This window comes from Leuciscus leuciscus (genome assembly GCF_965113295.1).
Source record: "Leuciscus leuciscus genome assembly, chromosome: 12".
Classification (NCBI taxonomy): Eukaryota; Metazoa; Chordata; class Actinopteri; order Cypriniformes; family Leuciscidae; genus Leuciscus; species Leuciscus leuciscus.
Genome location: NC_138736.1, coordinates 5,736,863 through 5,758,347, shown reverse-complemented (window position 1 = coordinate 5,758,347; position 21,485 = coordinate 5,736,863). Strand labels below are relative to the sequence as shown.

Below are 21,485 nucleotides of genomic sequence, written 5' to 3'. Positions count from 1 at the left end.
ATTCCATAAAAAAATTTAATTGTCAATTTTGACAGTAATGTAATCCTGTTTACCTGAATTAATAATAGAGACAATATACTTGTAGATTATTTAATGATTTGTCTGAAAGATCTGTTTACAGATAACTAAACTAGTGGATACATTCCCAAGAATAATTTTCTTGAGGAAACAGAAAATTCTTGAAAAACATAATGTAAAAAATTGTCATGTAATATTTTTTTCAGAATAATCAGCAGTACAAAAATCAGCTTATTGTGGGTTGTGTGGAAAATAAAATATTAATTTGTGCTTTATGGGTTGTTAAAGAACAGGATAGAAAATATATTCACTAAAACATTCACTGACATAAAAAAAAAAGAGGTCCAATGTTGGTAACTTGGTTACACTTTATTTTAAGGTGTCATTGTTACAGTGGAATTATATATTTAAGTACTGAGTAATAATAAGCAACTACATGTACTTACTATACGGTTAGGGTTTGGTTTAGGGTTAGCTGCATCTAATAATGCATCATTTACTGTTATTACTATGGTAAGTACATGTAACATATGTAACAAGGACACTGTAAAATAAAGTGTTACCCTTTATTTTAAGGTGATGTTAGTTACACATTACTACATGTACTTAGTAATAACAGTAAATTATGCATAATTACAAGTAACTAACCCTAAACCAAACCCTAATTGTATAGTAAGTATATGAAGAGTTCAGATGCAAAAGCCTCTAAGTGCCATCTGAAATTTTCTTCTAAAATGATCCTTTTTATCAAGCTTGTATTATTTAAGTTCAGTAATTTCACTTAAATTACAATTAATAGGTAATTTTCATTGCCATTTAAGTGACATTACTGAACTTAAATATATGGCACTTAGAGGCTTTTGCATCTGAACTCTTCATATGTAGTTAATTAATATTACTCTGTTATTTGAGTAAGTACAATGTAACTAAATCCACTTAAAATAAAGTGTAACCCCAATTTTTAACAATGATTCTATAAATTGCTTTGAATCCATGTGTGGACATATTGCTTGAAGGTCATCTGGAACAGCAAACCAATTACTTGCTCCACTGATGTCCAGAAATTTCAATTAACAAGCACTGATTTCATTAAAACTAATCTCTTATTGTGTTAAAGTATATACTGAGCAAAGAAGATATCACTAATGGCTTTCTGTAGAACGCACAGATAAGCATATTTGACATTTTAATATATACTTATCTTCTCTTAATACTGTAAACTATTGATTAGAGAAAGGGAAAAGCTGATGTAAAATAGTATTTTCCTCACCATTATTGGTTGTGTAACTAGTTATTATTAGGAGTGCCTACAGTACATCTTGCTTGAATTATTTTCGGTGGGGAACTCACTCAGCCTCAGGGAACGCAGAAATGGGAAAGAAGAAACCCACTCCTTCTTCGGATTGACATCACTTTGAACTGCAGATACAAAAAAGAAATCTCTGAACATCATGTTCTAATATTCGTGCTATTCAATTACAAATGAATCTGGGCGATGCAATTATCAGAGTTCTTGGCTCTATTTTTAAGCCTTTATCATTTCAACACTTTATAATAATAAAGCAGTTAAAGTGCACTCATCTCCTTACAAGGAAAGAAGGACATAATATAACAAATACAATATAAAAAGCTTTCAAAGAAGCCATTTTCATGCCAAGCTGGGATCAAACATTTCCCCTTTGCCACCATTTTACTGTTATATTATATATAAACCATGTTGACATTTATCAGCATGGTAAAAGCTAAAATGCATTAAAAATGAAAATTCTATTAATTCAATTAATGAATTATGTCGTTCCAAACCCGTAAGACTTTCGTTCATCTTCGGAACACAAATGAACACCTTCTTTCATCGAACATTGCAGTGATCTTCAGTTGCTAGTGCAGGAGACAAATAAGGAATTAGAGGAGACACGCATAGTGGTCACTACAGTGGACAGCTATTAAAAAAGCATTTTCTTGAATTTGCACGGGTTTTTATGGCAAAGTTGCACATCAATCTCTTCATTGGACCCTGGTGCATCATCCTATAAATTGCAATCAAGTGGCAAGCCTTTGTGTTTCGATTTTTTCCCCCTCCAAACCAAGATGGCCAAGGGTCAGTCAGACATGCCAAGTTGCTCCAGAATATCCACCCATTCCTTCTATCCTAGGAGACTCTTGTAGGTAAAAAAAATATTGCAGCATAAAGCAATATCTAATGAGTCATATCACAGTAAAATTTTCCAAGTTTTGATTTTAGATTGAGAGAAAACTCTGATTAATCACATGTCCACTGTAGTGGACGTCATGCATGCAATGGCTATATTTCAGATACAATTCATAATTATAATGTGAATATTGTTTTTGAAATTTAAAACTTAAAAACTTAATATGCATTGACTTTTTCTACTGTAAATAAATGTATTTGTATTATTAGAATGTAATTTTCATTGACATCGAAAAAAGTCATGTGATTGTATGACACTTGTAATGCATTACTTTACTTGTTAGATCAAAAAGTAATCTGATTTTATAATGCATGTTATTGTAATGCATTTTTTACTCATAACATCAAAAAGTAATCTGATTACATAATGCATGTTACTTGTAATGCGTTTCCTTTCTCATAACATCAAAAAGTAATCTGATTATGTAATGTGCGTTATTGTAATGTGTTTTTTACTCATAACATCAAAAAGTAATCTGATTACGTAATGCATGTTACTTGTAATGCGTTTCTTTACTCGTTACATCAAAAAGTAATCTGATTAGGTAATGCATATTACTTGTAGTTAATTACTTGTTAGATCAAAAAGTAATCTGATTAGGTAATGCATGTTACTTGTAACACATTACTTTACTTGTAACATCAAAAAAGTAATCTGATTAGGTAATGCATGTTACTTGTAACACATTACTTTACTTGTAACATCAAAAAAGTAATCTGAATGCGTTATGCATGTTACTTGTAATGCGTTACCCCCAACACTGATCATTTCAGATGAGATTGAAAAAACGTATCGCTAGGTTTTCTCAGAGGAGGGCTATGATAGAAATGTGCATGTCCATCTTGAACATAATCAGAATTATCAGCTAATAAGGGTAAATCTCCATTCTCTGGTGCACTGGAGGGAGCATCTGAGTGGTTTCCACAGTTGTACCTTGACAGGCTGTAGAAAATTCTGATGGAATCACGTCCTCATGTTCTGATATCAAAGATACGCAAAGTGCAACTTGTATGAAGTTGTATGAAGCCATTGCAATATTTTGCATTTATATTTTTTTGTATATATTTTATAGTTTTCACATTATTTGATATAATTGCATTGATTAGTTTGTTAAATTCACATACTTTATCTGTTTGATTATTGTCTTATATTTAATACAGTATATCTTCAGTTTAAACCAACCGCATGCTGTCCACTCAAGTGGACATCTGAAGATCTCTTTGAAAAATTTGTAAAAAAATAAAATAAAAATCAATTCTTGTTTTTCATGCCCTAAGAGCAATAAAAACACATAGGAAAAAAATCCTGACTGAGGGTATCATAATTCATGCATGAAAGGGTTAAATTATGGTTTGATACAAACAAATTATCACTAAATTTAAAGAAAACGAAATTAATGATGTTTGGAAATGGTCGAAATAATTAGCAATTTGAAATGAAGCTGGATGGAGTGAACATTGAAAAGGTTAATGAAATCAAAATTTTAGGAGTCATAATTGACAATAAAGCGAACTGGAAACCTCACATTAGTCATGTTAAGAGTAAGGTTTCAAGGAGTATAGCAATAATTGGGAGAGCAAGGCAAGTTTTAAATCAGAAGTCTTTACGTATGCTCTATTGTTCATTAGTTTTGCCATATTTCACTTATTGTGTAGAAATGTGGGGAAACAATTACACAACAACAGTTCAGCCACTTGTTATTTTACAGAAGAGAGCTTTAAGGATCATTCATGGGGCGGGTTATAGGGAACATACTAATATATTTTTTATGGAGTCCAGATTACTCAAATTTAAAGATTTGGTGGATTTACAGACTGTGCAAATTCCATATAAGGCAAAACGTAATGATTTACCTCAAAATGTACAAAAGTTATTTACTCGGAGAGAAGGAGGGTATGTGTTGAGAGGAAAATTTTTATTTCATATTACCAATGGTACACAGTAGGAAGAAAAGTTCTTGTGTTTCCATACAAGGGGTGAAACTGTGGAACAACTTAAATGAGAAGCTTAAGGAATGTCCAAATATAAAACAATTCAGGAAAAGATTTAAATAAATGATTTTTGAACGTTATAAAAATGAAGAAAAATGAGTTGGTTAAGCCAGAAAATTTGTTGCTAACATATTGTATAAATGCATGAAGATTTATGTGCTTGTGTTTTGTAAAAAAGTGGATAATACCAAAGGAAGTAAACTAATGCATTAAGAGTTTGAAAGAGGGGGTGGAAATTAATAAGTGTTAAACTTCATCCCACTCCTTTTCAAGCAGCGGTGAATTTTATTTGTTTGATCATCAGTGTTTTTTTCAATTATTGTCTTATGTTGTACATACTGTACACTTTTTCATTGTATGCTGTATAAAATGACGAAAGAAAGAAAGAAAGAAAGAACATGACCTCATGAAATTCTCAGCTCATTGTGTTTCTAATAAAATAATGTTGCAGTCATTCTGCACAGTTTACAGGTCTGGGCCAACTTGGCCTCTTGCATATATTTTCATAACTTTGGTCGCATCATTTGCACAGCTGTGTTCCACTTCAATGAATATAATCTCTGTTTACTCTCTTATCTGTTCTGCTAACTGTCCCTGGATATAGTTTGTGCACAGACCAACATTCACAAAGCAGTTTAGGAGCTGTAATAAAGAAATATCAGCAAAAATCTCAGCTTTGCCCAGAGGCTGTTTATGATCAACTCATCATACGTGCTTTCAAATTCCAGAAAGATTTCTGCACTACATTTCTTAATGATCTAAGGATGATTCTTGAACAGTAGAAGCTCCAGATAACACAAAATGTTCTTTTTTAATCACAGAAGATGACATCATTTTCAGCAGAGATGTTGCAAAATTCTTGAAGATGACTTAAAAAGGGAAATATAGTGTAGAAGCATTAGTGATAAAGACCAGCACAGCGGGCCAAGAACATTCCTCTAATGGAAAAGTACTGCTTTTATGACAGCCATGAAAGAGTTCAGACCTCCAGATAGGGCTGAGCGATAGACGCGATTAACTGGTAGAAATGTGTCATCCGGTATAGATTTTGCTGTGCCGTGTGGTCATGAAAGCCCACCCGTATATCTCCAGATGTATTAGGAAAACTCAACAAAACAATATTCATTTGCCTCTAAATGCAGCATTTTCCCCTTATAGAATAACAGCAACTATCTTTACTGAATGTTTTTCAAACGTAAGCGTAAGTCCTTCTGACATTCTTAAGTCTTCACAAAAAGCAGAGATGCCACCGGGCAGAGATTTGAAATAAAACTCTTTTAATTAATAGTGGATAAATCTGCATCAACTTTAATTAATCTGATTGAGGTAAATGTGACACGGACTAATTAAATATCTAAGAAAGAGAAAGACGGGTTTGGATTGCTTCACATCACATCAGCCACCAGTGCAGCGTAACCCAAGTGATAAAAGGTGAAGTTAATTATTCATCAAATTAAAAGACATCACAAGTGAACTCATTAATAACATCATGCCTGAGGATGCACGATAAAAATGGCAAACGTCTCAAAAATAAAATCATCAGCCAAAAGGTTCCTATCTCCATAGCAAAGCAGAGTAGCTGAAACTTTAAATTCATTTATTTTTTCTAATATAAAATAGAAAAGGGGGTCTAATAAAAGCAAATCACTGTATAGTTCCTGGTTGCTGTCTAAAAGGGGTTCTATAGAGTTCTATATAGAACCCTATATGCCAAAAAGGTTCTATATAAGGAGAAATGTCTTAAATGATTTCATAATACTTTCATGTTAACATGGTAGGTATTTAAAGTAGGTTTATAATCTGTTTAATTCATAATTAAAACTAAACCCATAAAAGGGTCCCATGATGGAAGCTCTTGACATAAAGTTCCATATAGAACCTTTTCTTCTAAAAGCTAGTGTACAGTTGCTCTCGCTTTTGTTCCCGTTCATCCATTCCCAACATGTCTCTTTCATTTCATTCTACACACTAACTGCAGATTCACCGAGTTTAACAAGTAAACCATTGTTTGCTGAACAGGGAAAATTGCTTTTGCAAATCCCCTCTGTATGAAGTGCCACCGTCTGGTCAAACATTTCTCGTTCTAACAAGAGTGAGTGCTTATCATTCGAAAGACAACATAGCGAGGCTGTAACTGCTTTCTTTATTAAAACAAAAGTATAGATAGGCAAAGTATTCATTCGCTGCATGAATTTCCCCAGAGCCTCTGTTTGCTGAAAACATACGCACAGGGGATGCAAACATCTGCTCAGCATAACAGAACAGGCTGGAAAACACCGTGCTTTGTTCAAATATGAGGAAACAAGCCATGCTCTAAGTTGGATTTTTTACACAAAATGAACAGAGATATGCATTATTAAATGTATAAAAGGTCATTAGAGTATAACCCCTGAATTCATGTGCATCGGTCATGTTCTGGGAGTGCAGAATGACTCATTAAGAGAGGGAGGAGAAAGAGAGAGGGGGAAAATGATGAATGTAGACTCTTAATGAGTTTTTAGTGCCTTCAAATTTGTTCACAGCTCTCGGAAAACCCTCTTAATATTCAAGATGTTTTTTTTCTTTTTCTTGTCCTAGCTATACAAACCGATTTCATAAAGGTGAATCATCTAACTTGAACATGAATTTACATACTAATACTGTGTTTGACCCCCTTTCGCCTTCAGAACTGCCTTAATTCTACGTGGCATTGATTCAACAAGGTGCTGAAAGCATTCTTTAGAAATGTTGGCCCATATTGATAGGATAGCATCTTGCAGTTGATGGAGATTTGTGGGATGCACATCCAGGGCACGAAGCTCCCGTTCCACCACATCCCAAAGATGCTCTATTGGGTTGAGATCTGGTGACTGTGGGGGCCATTTTAGTACAGTGAACTCATTGTCATGTTCAAGAAACCAATTTGAAATGATTCGAGCTTTGTGACATGGTGCATTATCCTGCTGGAAGAAGCCATCAGAGGATGGGTACATGGTGGTCATAAAGGGATGGACATGGTCAGAAACAATGCTCAGGTAGGCCGTGGCATTTAAACGATGCCCAATTGGCACTAAGGGGACTAAAGTGTGCCAAGAAAACATCCCCCACACCATTACTCCACCACCACCAGCCTGCACAGTGGTAACAGACTCTACCATCTAAATGTCTCAACTGAAATCGAGACTCATCAGACCAGGCAACATTTTTCCAGTCTTCAACTGTCCAATTTTGGTGAGCTCGTGCAAATTGTAGCCTCTTTTTCCTATTTGTAGTGGAGATGAGTGGTACCCGGTGGGGTCTTCTGCTGTTGTAGCCCATCCGCCTCAAGGTTGTGCGTGTTGTGGCTTCACAAATGCTTTGCTGCATACCTCGGTTGTAACGAGTGGTTATTTCAGTCAAAGTTGCTCTTCTATCAGCTTGAATCAGTCGGCCCATTCTCCTCTGACCTCTAGCATCAACAAGGCATTTTCGCCCACAGGACTGCCGCATACTGGATGTTTTTCCCTTTTCACACCATTCTTTGTAAACCTTAGAAATGGTTGTGCGTGAACATCCCAGTAACTGAGCAGATTGTGAAATACTCAGACCGGCCCGTCTGGCACCAACAACCATGCCACGCTCAAAATTGCTTAAATCACCTTTCTTTCCCATTCTGACATTCAGTTTGGAGTTCAGGAGATTAGCCGCGTTTCCACTGTCGGGCCAGGGCCGGGCCGTGCTAGTGCGTGCCAGGGCCAGTCGCGTTTCCACTGTCACTTCCGGGGCTTGATCGGGGCTTACTCTGGGCCAACGGCCAGGATTTCTGGCCCGTCGAATACCTTGGGCCAGAGCGGGCCAGCTCGGGCTAGAGGAGTGGTTACGAACAGAGGCGGAGTTCACCTGAGTCGGGAGACGGCAGCGCCGGATGATTCTGTCAGCATTAAAGACTTTTAAAATAATTTAACTCGCGTTCATGTTTGAATGCCTTGTGTTTGTGATGCAAAAGACTATGCGCGCTAACCATTACCATAGTAAACATAGTAAACGCTTGAAGATACGCATAGTAAAAAAACATAGTGAACGCTTGAAGAAATCAGACCAATCATAAAGGCTATCACAGTCATGTTTTTATTTTATCTGTCAGTAGCCTACGTCTCGTCTCATTATACCGGACTATCATAAAATAAAGCAACTTTTTTTTCGGGAGCTTCCTCTGTTTCTCTGACGGAAAATATCTGTATGGGAGTCGAGAGAGTGCTGCTAAAGCTCCTCAGGTCGTATTTTTGGTGGCATATATTTGTGGAAATTATCATTCTTTCTAAATGTGATGTAAATATGTCCTGTAACTACCAGATAAACAGTAACAGACGCGACTGAAGAAGTAAGTGTGTCCTCTTTCTTTTGTGAAATAGACCAAACGGTAATTTATTTCTGAGTGAGTAATGTGCAATTTTGACATAAATTAATTCATTATGATCAATGTATCACTTTTTATTGTAAACCTGTGGTAAAACATCGATGCTTGGGTTTTAAATATTCAAGTAAACAACAAAAATGCCAGCGAACGGCCGCTTTTATCATGTTTGTTTTCAATGCTGTTTCCAGTGATTTCTGATTAGTTTTCTGATAAAACTTCCATTTGTTGGTGAATGGGTTAGTGTGACGTTGTTCCAGAGAGGCGTGTTACGGGCGTGTTTTAGTGAAGCGCTGTGGAGCTTCTGGCCCGACAGTGGAAACGCAGGCCCGGTGCTATTAGCCCGAGGCTATCAGCCCGGCACGGCCCGTTTAAAGCCCTGGCCCGGCCCTGGCCCGACAGTGGAAACGAGGCTATTGTCTTGACCAGGACCACACCCCTAAATGCACTGAAGCAACTGCCATGTGATTGGTTGATTAGATAATTGCATTAATGAGAAACTGAACAGGTGTTCTAATAATCCTTTAGGTGAGCGTATATGAAAATACACTGCTGTCCCATACATCCCCATTCAGAAACGAAGCAATAACAGCTGGACTGCTTGTCATTCCTTGTCAAGTCGACATGAAATCAAAATTGACCCTATTTATTTTGTTACCGGATATTACTAGTCTTGTGATGAACAATTAATCTGTGCAAGTCAATACACAGAAAAAAAATGTTTGACGTGGTAATCTTTAATCAAAATCTGAAAAATTACTCAATGCAATAGTTTGACGGCTTGGGTTGAAAACGCTAAACCACTCCCCTCAAACCGTTAGTCTGCGATGAGCCATAGACAGTAAAAGAAATGGACACAGCAATTGGATTGGATTCAACAGAGAAAAGTGAAGTCAATTAGAAGCTCTCACTTCCTGATGGTTGAGCGTACTGCGCAGACTCAAATTGAGCTTGACAACGTAGATGTGACGTGAGCAACCCGTCTGTCTTCTAGTAGCTGTGCCAAGAGAAATCTGAATCATTCCCTTTTTGCAGAGACGGAGAGTGTGAGTAGGAGGTGTCCATGAGCTAGGAGCAGGAGAAACTTTTGCTAAGTATTCTGATGAATTATTTTGTCATTTTGCCTCCACGTCTCCCCGATTGCCCGCGAGCTTCTCCTCCTGTCCATACGGTAATCTCTCTACTGTGTGACAGAGAGTCGCGTGGTTATGACGCCATCGTTAGCCTATTTTTACAAAAACTGCTTCTACGGGGCCACAACGTAAGATACAAGGTAATGGAGCCTTTTATACATTTTCGTGTTTCTTTAGAAATAAAAAATGGACAAATGGAGTCTTTAAACGCCTCAGATGTAAAGTTATTCGCTGTCAAAGTGCCACCAAAATGATGGAATACTAACAGCAGGTGATGGTCTGCTAATCAATGGTGGCGCCCGGGGAAGCTTCAGTTTTTTCTGAAAGATTACCCCCCTGCATGAGCCAGGGATGAGCAGAGATGCAGAGGAGGAGCGCTAAAGTAAAACCCTGCCCTCTGTTCAATATTCCGTTTCACTTGGAAATACGTCACAACACTGGAGAAAAGTCGTTTTCAACTTCCGGTTCACGCGGACTTTAAACAAGGAAGTTCTAATATTTAGCAAACTGATTCTGGTTAAGATTTATCCCCATACAGACTATAATCAACAGCGTTTAGTAGCCTACACATACACACACAAACATATCTGGGAGTTTAAATAAATAAATAAATATTCTTAGATGTTGTGTTTCAAAGTAAGCATGTAAATATTTCCTATTATTGTTGTTTTTTATTCCAAGCTGGAGCAACAGTGCCATCTAGTCTACTGTAGATACATTACAGCTACTTTCCCACTGATTCAATTGATCATTTCTCTGAGGTCTCTCACTAAACAATACACCAAACAACTGCTCATTCCCAAAAAGCTTAGGCTCGTAAGACATACAATAATATGAAGAAACTAAAAAATACTAAACATTCTTGATTTAGACATACAAAATATGCTGCACAACAAATGTGGATAAAAAGAATGAAAGTAGGAAATGAACATGCAGGACAGGTTGTCATGAGGAAAAGAATCATTTTAAGGCCTCTGTGTTATTTCTCGCGTTTTTCATTGTCATGCTAGACGAATATCAGGAGAGAAATGTCAGAGAAAATGAAAATGGTGATTAAAGCACAGCCATGTCTGACAGAGGCTTTCTAACGTAATCTCCTTTCATGTTTCACAAAAATCTCTGTGCTGTCGGGGGAAATGGCTTTCTGTAACCAACAAAATATACAAAGGAAAAATAACTATATTTTTGACCTATAGAGTTCAACTGTAGTGTTGCAGACATGGCTGAAATCAAGCATTATCAAACACTGTCCCTCTATTTCAGCATTCATTCTCAGATGTGGCGTTTGCGCTTCTTCATGCATGACAACAAGCTTGGGATTGAAATACTACTTCTTATGAGGATAATAATAAATAATAATAATAATAATAATAATAATAAAAGAACAGGAATTTCATCTGAATGCAATTACAAACAAATCAGTTTTAAACCTTTTCCAGACTAAATGATGCAAGTTGCAACACAAAGCCAAGCAGGAAAGACTGTGGGATCAGTAAAAAAGAAAGTCAGTAGGGTAGACTGTGTACAGTTGAGACATAGGTACAGTTGAGACACCTTAAATAACTTGCGTTCGCAGCAAGCACACGTTGTGATTTTTGCTGTGCACATGGTTAGTGTCCTCTTTGTTTGTGGGAAATTTGAACAGTGGACGCATCTCCGATCCGAAAATATCGGGAAAAGTTTTTTTTCTAAAGTAGGACATTCACTTCACCATGCACTCTCCACAATGAATAGCTTATTATCCCTATATGACTGTTAAACGTAACTGGTATCACCACAAACGTTATTCTGTGCCCTAAAAACTGGCATATTTCATGGTATTGTGTCATGCAAGGTAATTGCAAAATCTAGAGAAATGTGAGAGGTGGCCAGCGGGGGAGAGTTGAGACACACGTGTATCTACTGTACCCCCGATAGAGCTCTATTAGGAAACACACTGTTTAGTTGTTCAGTGTTATGATAACAGGTTAAACGCCGTAATTAGCCAGCATAGGACGCAAATGAAAATAAAATTTGATATTTGTGATATTTAAACTGTGTATTATTAATAAATATTGTTTAATATCTTGTTCCTGCTTTATAAATTTTAACCAGTGCTAATTTAAATAAAATGAATGAATATAAATGGTTGAATAAACAAAAATGTTGCCCAATTGTTATTTTCTTTATTTGTCTTTATTTTTGATATCATCTGATACACGTGGAATCCACACAAACCAGATGTGTGCCGGATCTGGGCCGAACTGTGTTGCTGTCTGGGTGCACTGGGGTCTCAGTGGATTAGGTGTTGAATTAATGTGAGAAAGAACTGTATAACAAATCACAGTGACAAGAGAAGAGCTATACTTCTCTGACAGGTTCATTAATCTGAGTTATTACTCGTGTTCTATTTAAGAAGAGTCAAATGAATCAGCGTACAGGAGCTTGATAAGAACTAGTTGCTCATAATTCAAAATGACTCAGTCCATTTCAAGAAATTAAAGTGGTGCGTCAATGTTTAGCTAATGCTATATCATTACATAAAACTGACGATGGAACTGTTAAAAATGGTAATCTGTGAGGTACTGTCTGATATTAGCTAAGCCATGGAAATGTCAAACACACAGAACCTATGAGAAGCTGCAGAAACTGTATTTTAGCTACAAGTTACTCACTATAGTAACAACACAAGGTAGGTCAACTAACTTTACAGAAGCAACATCTCGAAATATGCTCAATTAAATATTTAGTAAATTATTTATAAATATCTCCAAAATACTGTAGGTTACATATATATATTGAAATGTAACTATCATTTTTATTTATTTAATCACAGTAGTAGCCTATTTTTAATATTAACAGATGAACAGTACTTTTCATAATCCTGTAAACTCACATATGAAGACTCCAGTTATATCAGTAGCTTTTCTGTTTTACACGTATCGTGGGCAGAAATGTTGGGACGCATGACCAGGCCAATCTTGAATATGTTATTTAACTTACCTGTTTTATCTCTCTCTCTCTCTCTCTCTCTCTCTCTCTCTCTCTCTCTCTCTCTCTCTCTCTCTCTCTCTCTCTCTCTCTCTCTCTCTCTCTCTCTCTCTCTTTCTCTCTCTCATTGATCTGAGGTTCCAGTCAAATCTCTCCAACATGCTGTAACCATCTTTATTTATAAGCTCCATGACCTGTATCCTGCTAATCTACAAGTCTAATTCTGAAGATGACAGACGTATTGAGTTTACAACTATATAAGGTAGCAAGAGTTGTGGACCTTTGCAAGTAAACAATGCAAGGAAACCTGATCAATCACATCCACAAAATGCTGTAAATATCGTTACGTTATACTAATGAGATTAATAGTTATGAGGTGCATCTCACAACAAGGAACTTCTATTGCAAGCTACTGTATTAGTGTCCAAACACATACACACATATATATATATATATATATATATATATATATATATATATATATATATATATATATATATATATATATATATATGCACCTCTTGGTTGAAATAACATCACAACATTTATTTTATTTCCATCAAGAGGGGCATCAAAATTGGTCAAGATCTTGTTTTGATGATGCAAGAGTCCAGCACTCTGTAAAGTCTCCTCCAGCACATCCCAAAGACTTTCAATGACTTTAAGGTCTGGACTCAGAGGAGCCACTTCATGTGTGCAAATGATTCTTCATGCTCCTCCCAGCCATTCATTCAAAATTTGAGCCTGATGAAACTTGACATTGTCATCCTGGAATATGGCCATGATGTGTCTTCCTACATGGTTTTTAAGAAATGAAAAGCTACACACTCCATCAATTAGGGTTAGAAAAACTGTTGCCAAACACATAACATGTTAATAATCACTGCAATAATGATCCAGTCATAGTCTTCACAGTCTGCAGATTTCATTTATGAGTTGAACTTTACCTGTGGCCACAAAACCAAAATTCCAATATGTTCACTCTCAAGGAGCTTTCCAAAATAGGCTACATTACTCCAGTTCAGACCTTTGTGTACATGGGCACAAAATGTGCATTTTGTTATTTTGCTCTAAATTTGATAAAGTTATCAAACAAAAGCCACTTCATGAATCACTGTGGCAGTGTTGATTTAAACCATGAAACTATATATGATTTACACTGTCTATCCTAATGTCTATGCCAGATTATTCAAGGATTCTGTTCAGATGTTAAAATCTGAACATACAGATCTCCCTACTTCAAAAACATAGGTTAGTATCATTCAAACACATTCCACAAGGTTTGACTCTTTGCATTAAACAAGCCATGCAGCATCTGTCAAACAGATTCAACCTCCGGTTATTGCACATCTGGTGGCTAGATGTTTAGGCTATCTGAAAGATAAAACAGCAAGATTTAACAGCGACATAAGATGTTGATTTTGTCGCTTTAAATGTCTGTTGGTCAGGCCTACAAGTCAATGATCAAGGACAGAAAGCAAGGACAGCAGAAGACAGGTTTATCCAGCACATAATCATGATATATGCTCGGCCCAAGCGTTGAAATATGAAAAAGTATCGTCCCGTTTTTCCAATCCTCCCAGACAGTTATATGTGAGCGCCACCCAGTGGACAAAGATATGTAGCTTCTTAACCAAGTGATTCCCGTACAGTGTTCTCCTCCAATAAGAAACACCGAAACGGGTTTTGAGCTTTTCTCTGGAATGTCTGTGTCTGTGTGGGTGAAAGAAAGTCCCAGAAACAGTACAACTTTTTCTGCAAAGTGAAAATGGATGCAAAATGGTCCGAAATCACCACATCATATTTAGTCAAACATTTGTCCTTAAAATGAAATAACATGTGTAAGCCTATCTTGATTCAGTGGGCTCCTCGATAGATTATAAAGTTATAAATATGGATATTTTTCTTACAAAAACGCATCGCTTTGCTTCAGAAGTACTTTATTAACCCCCTGAAGCCGTATGGGTTATTTATATGATGGATGGATGAGGATTCAAAATTTAAGGTAGGCCTACTAGCATCCATTTAAAAGCTTGGAAGAGCTAGGCTATTTTTTAATATAACTCCAATTGTGTTTGGCTGAAAGAAGAAAGTCATATACACCTCGGATGGCTTGAGTAGGCTACATTTTGGGATAATTTTCCTTTTTGGGTGTACTAACCTTTTAATGCTTTCATTTGAGCAATGAATGTGTGCATTAGTGTAAAGCCTTTGGGCATCACTTCACCAGCAGAGGTCGCTGCTCTCTCATTCATGGCGCCAGAAATAAAGGCAGATCCAGAGATGCAAGGGTTGTTTTCAAACAAAATCTGCTTAGCTAAATTGAGTTTAAGTCTAGTAAACTTTACTTTATTATACAGCGTTTAAACCTGGAATGCAAAATGGAGGTTTGTATTTATTTAAAACTGAATTACCTATATATTGTGATTTATTTATTTATTCATTTTTTTGTGGCAAGACCCCTAGAAAGAAGATTTCTGAATGCCTAAACTGAAAAAAAATATTCATGAGGACCAAAAGGGCACTTTCCACAGTTACATTTTTCTTTTAGAGTTCAGTCTGTTAACTGGACTATTTTACTTTTCTGTTTTCTAACTCGTCTGGTGAAGTCGTTTGGGAATGGCTTGAGAATAGGGGGAGGTGCTGAATACCTCAAGTTTCTTAGTTTTGTTCCAGGGCTATTCGATGAACACTTTTCTATCCAGATGCCTTTACTGGCCGAGTTAATTCAACAATATGGCTGTGTGATCAAGATTAAATAAACTCTAACAGTATTCCACAAACCTCAGTCAAATTTGAAGGAATACAGGCTAAAATTGTTGTAAAAGAATATGTGACTTCAGGAACGTGTCTGTACGAGATTAGAAAAGAACACTGGCTGTAGTTTTGGAACTTGGCTTGATTCGAGGATGCCTGACAGACCAGTGCTGGTCTGTGACGGGTTTAAGATGTGCTCGTGTCACAGGTTTGAGCTGTTTCAGCTGCTTTCTTAAAAGTCCAGTGGTCAGATATAGTGAAGTACAATGACAGTCTTCTACCTGAACACTAAATCTACAGCAAAACATTCACTCTAAGAAAAAAACTAAAACAATTCTATAGGCTACAGAACCAGTCATTGAGGTTCTTGACATCATTTTATGCCTAAATGATTTCATAATACTCTCATGTTAAAACGTAATTCTTTTCTAGTGATAAAGTATGTTTATGAGGTGTTTGATTAATACAATTTAATCAAACTAAATCCATAAAAAGATCACATGATGGGAACCCCTAAAAGGTTCTTTCTTTGTATGAAGCTCCTGACAGAACCCCTTAAAGGGATAGTTCACCCAAAAATGAAAATTCTGTCATTAATTACTCACCCTCATATCGTTCCAAACCCGTAAGACTTTCGTTCATCTTCAGAACACAAATGAAGATCTTTTTGATGAAATCTGAGCGATTTCTGTCCCTCCATTGACAGCTACACTTTGACGCTTCAAAAAGTTCATAAAGAGATCGTAAAACTAATCGTCCACATTTTCTGAAGAGACTCATTCATATGGATTAGTTTTAAAATCTCTAAGTCAAAGTGGTAGTTGCGTAGCTGTCAATGGAGGGACAGAAATCGCTCAGATTTCATCAAAAAGATCTTCATTTGTGAAGATGAATGAAAGTCTTCTGGGTTTGGAACGACATGAGGGTGAGTAATTAATGACAGAATTTTCATTTTTGGGTGAACTATCCCTTTAAGGTTCTATATTTTCTAGTACAGCATGTGTTCAATCAGTGTATTTGTAGTAAAGATCAGAGAAAAGGATGTTTTACTGTCCCTGTAATCATCAACCTCACTGCACCTGTGATCTAAGACCAGGGATTTTCCACAGGTATTTCACTGGATATCACTCCAGCACACTGCAAAAACATTTTCTTTGTTTTACAGTAAAATAAAATATCTAAACATCCTTCAAATAATTAAATTGACGTGAGAAGCAAAACTGAATCCAACCAGAGTTCTTCTTGGAGCTCCAACATTTTGGTGACATGGTGTTTTGAGGATGGCATTGAGGTCACATTTGCCCAGGAAGTGCCTGATTTACACTGCCTCCTTCCGGCCCTGAAACAACCACATCTTAAGTCTGAAATCCATAGAGCTAAACATCAGGGAGGTCAGAGAGCATGTTAGAGAAAGAGATGGGATGGGACGCCAGCAGGGGAAGAAATAGACGTGAGAGACAGGGAGGGGAATGAGAATGAAGGAGACAACGTGGCAGTGTGTCCTCTGCTACTTCTGAAGACAGGCAAATTACTAAAGGTTCATCTGAGGTAGCAAAGGCGACCATGTGAACATTCAATCGAGTTTTCTTAATTATATATTTTTTTTTTTAATACCTCAGAAAAAAAGACAAATTTTGAGCATCATTCTTCAGTGTCACATGATCCTTCAGAAAGCATTCTATGCTGATTTGCTGCTCAAGAAAAAAAAATGTATTATGAAAATGCATAATTTTTTTTTTTTCAGGATTCTTTGATGAATAGAAATTTCAAAAGAACAGCATTTATTTGAAATAGAAATCTTTTGTAACATTTTAAATGTCTTTGCTTCCACCTTTGGTCAATTTAATGCGTCCTTGCTTAATAAAATTATTAATTTAAACAATCTTACTGACCCCAAATTCTTGACAGTATATATTGCACTATATATACAGACAAGCACAAAATGATCCAAAGAGCATCAGGTGCATCAGAACAAAGTGTCTCAATTGCACAAATTCACTTATTTGATTAGTGACCTAGAAAAAATGTCTACAATACATCATTTCTTCATTTTAAAAATGGTTCTAAAATAAAATCCTAACAATCTAAATGTTAAATCCCAGATTTTAGATGTGATCTCGCACTGTATGTCTGTCAAATGAGTTTAAAGTTGATAGCACCTTTGCTTTTGAGAAGAATCGTTCTTGTTCCTGTACTCTAGGTGTCCAGGACGACAGACACTAACTAACACAGAGCTTCCCAAACCCACCTTTCTATTTTAGTTTATGACCCCTGAGATGAAGCTCCTCAACATGCACTCAGTCCACACGTGGCTGTAAAGAGCAGGTATGCCTTGTAATTTGATGGGCGGTGTGTATAGGCCCAAACGTGAGGCTCCACCACAGATCGGCTGTTAAAGAAAGAGCACAGATGGAATAATCTTAGTTCTGAGGCTCAATGAAAATGACACTTAGAAATAAATCTAGGTTGCAAGTATGGAGCCATAAAATTGATGGTACCTTGTTTATATAAAAATACGATAATAACACTTTTAGAGCAATATTTATGCTTCAATGTACACTACCGGTCAAAAGTTTGGAATAATTCAGATTTTTTTATACTCATCAAGTTTTAAAATGTAATTTATTCCTGTGATGTATTTTCAGCATCATTACTCCAGTTTTCAGTGTCACATGATCCTTCAGAAATCATTAATATGCCGATTTGCTGCTCAATGTTATTATCAATGTTGAAAACGGTTGTGCTGCTTAATATTTTTGTGGAAACCGTGATACATTTTTTGTCAGGATTCGTTGATGAGTAAAAAGTTCAAAACACAGCATTTATTTGAAATATAGCATTATAAATAACATTATAAATACTTTCTTACATTAACTTGCATTATTGCTGAATAAAAGTATTAACTTATTATTCTTTTTTTAAATATATACCCCAAACCTTTTGAATGATGCTGTAACAGTTTCCACAAAAATATTAAGCAGCACAACATTGATAATAATAAGATCATAAGATCATATGTTTCTTGAGCAGCAAATCATCATATTAGAATGATTTCTGATGGATCATGTGACACTGAAGACTGGAGTAATGATGCTGAAAATTCACATCACAGATTCATCACAGGAATATATATTTTAAAATATATTACACATAAAAAAACCCCGGTTATTTTAAATTGTAATAATATTTCCACAATATTGCTGTTTTACTGTATTATTCACCAAATAAATGCAGCCCTGGTGAGCATAAGAGACTTCTTTCAAAAACATAAAAAAAAATCTTAATTATTCCAAACTATTGACCGGTATATATATATTATTTATAGACAATTAAACAAAAACAAAAAAACCTTTGTACCTTTTATTTCAGTCTCCAAATATGAAGTTAATGACTTTAATTTTTTACTTTGAATATGATTTGTTTATTAAAATAAGATAATGATATATATATATATATATATATATATATATATATATATATATATGAATAATTTTAGAAGCTAAAATGTTTGTCTTGCTTCACTCTTGCCTATATAACCTTGTTGTACTGAATAAAGGTATTGGCTTTTTGCACAGTTACCTGGATTAGTGGGTCTTTGTACAGCACATAGATTATATATGTTTCTCTTTAATTTTAAATGTTAGACCCCTGAACCCCTAGACTATCTTGGGGGTCATAACATGTCTAAATCTACATTATTGGTGCCATCAATGCCATGTAAAACAAATACAACTAGGCAAGAAATCACATTGAGGCCAATGCTGGTTCAATGGAGGAAAGTGGGCGGAGCTTTGAAAGGAGGAAGCAGTGTTTCCTTCAGTGACTGACTGACATTAACCCATAAACTCCTCCTTCCTCATCAAGTCTGGACCACACCCCCCTAGAACGAGGGTCTTGGCCTTCAGGGTCCCGTAAAAGCCCCTGGGTGATTGTGTTTGCGGACCACGGGCCCTGAACAGGGCGGGTCTGAGAGGAACGACGTCCCACCATTATCTGTGTGTGTATGCGTGTAGCTCCAGGCCACAGGATTCCATTCCTTCCTTCTGCTGTGTTTTTTCCAGACCTGACAGGCAGGCTGAGGCTCTGCAGGAGTGAGAGAACGAGGGAGAGAGACGTGAGATAGTGAGAGGGGCCTCAAGATGTCTGTGGAAAATGAATCACAGAGGCTGACTCAAGGGAGAGAGAGAGAGAGAGAGACGAGAAACACATCTGGACAAAAAAGGAGAGCAAGACAGGAAAACTTTCACAGACGCATATCTAACTTTCCATTTTCCGTAGATATGTGTCTCTTTTACGCCCTTAAAGTTAAAGAAAACCTTCGTAATCATAAGTAACATTTACAGATTTTGCTCAGCAAAAATGTTTGCTCATCTAGACTCTGCAATTGAGTCGAGATCCCTTCCATTACAGTAAGAAGCAGTCTGGGATCTGCAGTCTAAACAGAGTTCAGGCATCAAGCTCTCCTCGACATCCTCGGGTTCCTTTAATGTCATGTTTTTTCAAGGCTGCAGACTGCTCTGTAAAATACTAACCATCCTCCACAATAACAGATAGAAACAGCACTGCAAACTTCAGCTGCCAATGCCCAAATCTCTTTGGCTCGCCACACATGTCATTAGAGTTTTTTCTTTTCTTACCGGAGGTGTGTGTGCTTCCAGTGCAGCGAGGTCAAGAAAACCTCCGTCTTCAGCCACGTCATGAACTACTGAGAGTTAGAGAAGCATCTTTTAGGCAGACGTGTAAAGGAGATACTTGTGTTTAAATGTATGCTATTGGATTATTTTGGGAAACCTATGTGTGTGTTCAGAAAAATTATTATTGAAAACGTGTACTTTGAGACTCTAAATGAAAAATGAGACGTATGATTTTTAATTTGGAAATGTAGGGCATAAAGTATAAAAATGCCTGACATATGAAAGACTTTTATTCAGCAAGGACTCGTTAAATTATAAAAAGTGACATTAAGACATTTATAATGTTACAAAAGATTTATATTTCAAATAAATGCTGTTCTTTTTTAATTTTAAAGAATCTTCCAGCAAAAAATAAGCAGCACAACTGTTTTTAACATTGATAATAATAATAAATGTTTCTTGAGCAGCAAATCAGCATATTAGAATGATTTTTTAAGGATCATGTGACTGTTATTGTAATAATTTTTCACAGCATTATAGTTTTTGCTGTGTTTTGATCAAATAAATGCAGCTTTGGTGAGCAGAAGGACTTCTTTCAAAAAACATAAAACAAAAGAATCTAACTTAACAATGGAGTAAAGCATAGAGCCTCTGAAATGTTTAATTCTTCATTCGGTCCCCTGATGGAGTTTGGGTTCCTTGCCACTGTCGACTCTGGCTTTCTTAGTTGGGGACACTTAATATTCAACAATATGTGACTCTGGACCACAAAACCAGTCACATGGGTCAATTTATTTAAACTGAAGGTGCGCTGCATTCGACCGTAAGTGGACTGCGAAGTGGACTTCACAGGGTATTCCGCCATCTTAAGTGAGATTCCAATCCAAAGGGAGCGAACATGTTCAGTTCGAAGGGCACTGCGCACGGCATAGGGAATAAGGGAACATCGATACATCACTTCACAGGAAGTGGAGAGCGATGATCACCCAACTGTCATTGCGCGCACCACGTCATCACCAGTCAGAACGGTCATAACTAACGTAACCATTTTTCTTTATTTTCCTCAGGAGTGTTTACTATACGGAAGAAGGCGCACGAGACCTGCTATGCAATTATATGACCGTATATACACATAGTTAACCAAATAAAAGTTTATTTTCATATTGCATGACAGTTACAGCAGGGCTTCAATTCTGTTAATAGTCAAGTAATAGCAGCAATAGTCAATTAAAGGGTATAATAAACATAAGTTTTTTTTATTATATAGAACTCAGTGTTTTTTTTATTGTATAGTGTACATATTTTAAATGTGATAGTAAATAAAAATTTAAATATGAATGTAGTCCTATATATATTTATGTTATATCATAATCTACATAATCTTGTAGGGCGTTCCAAAT

General features: G+C 36.3%; 1 long non-coding RNA gene across 1 annotated transcript; it reads right to left on the bottom strand.

Annotated features, from left to right (window-relative positions):
- Nucleotides 1-17,573: 17,573 nt before the first annotated feature.
- On the bottom strand, nucleotides 17,574-20,158 carry LOC309510567. The gene is made up of 3 exons (XR_014210394.1): nucleotides 20,089-20,158; nucleotides 19,439-19,534; nucleotides 17,574-17,840 (listed from the first exon to the last, which is right to left on the bottom strand). It is a non-coding gene; the product is annotated as an uncharacterized lncRNA (long non-coding RNA).
- Between the last annotated feature and the right edge of the window lie 1,327 nt (nucleotides 20,159-21,485).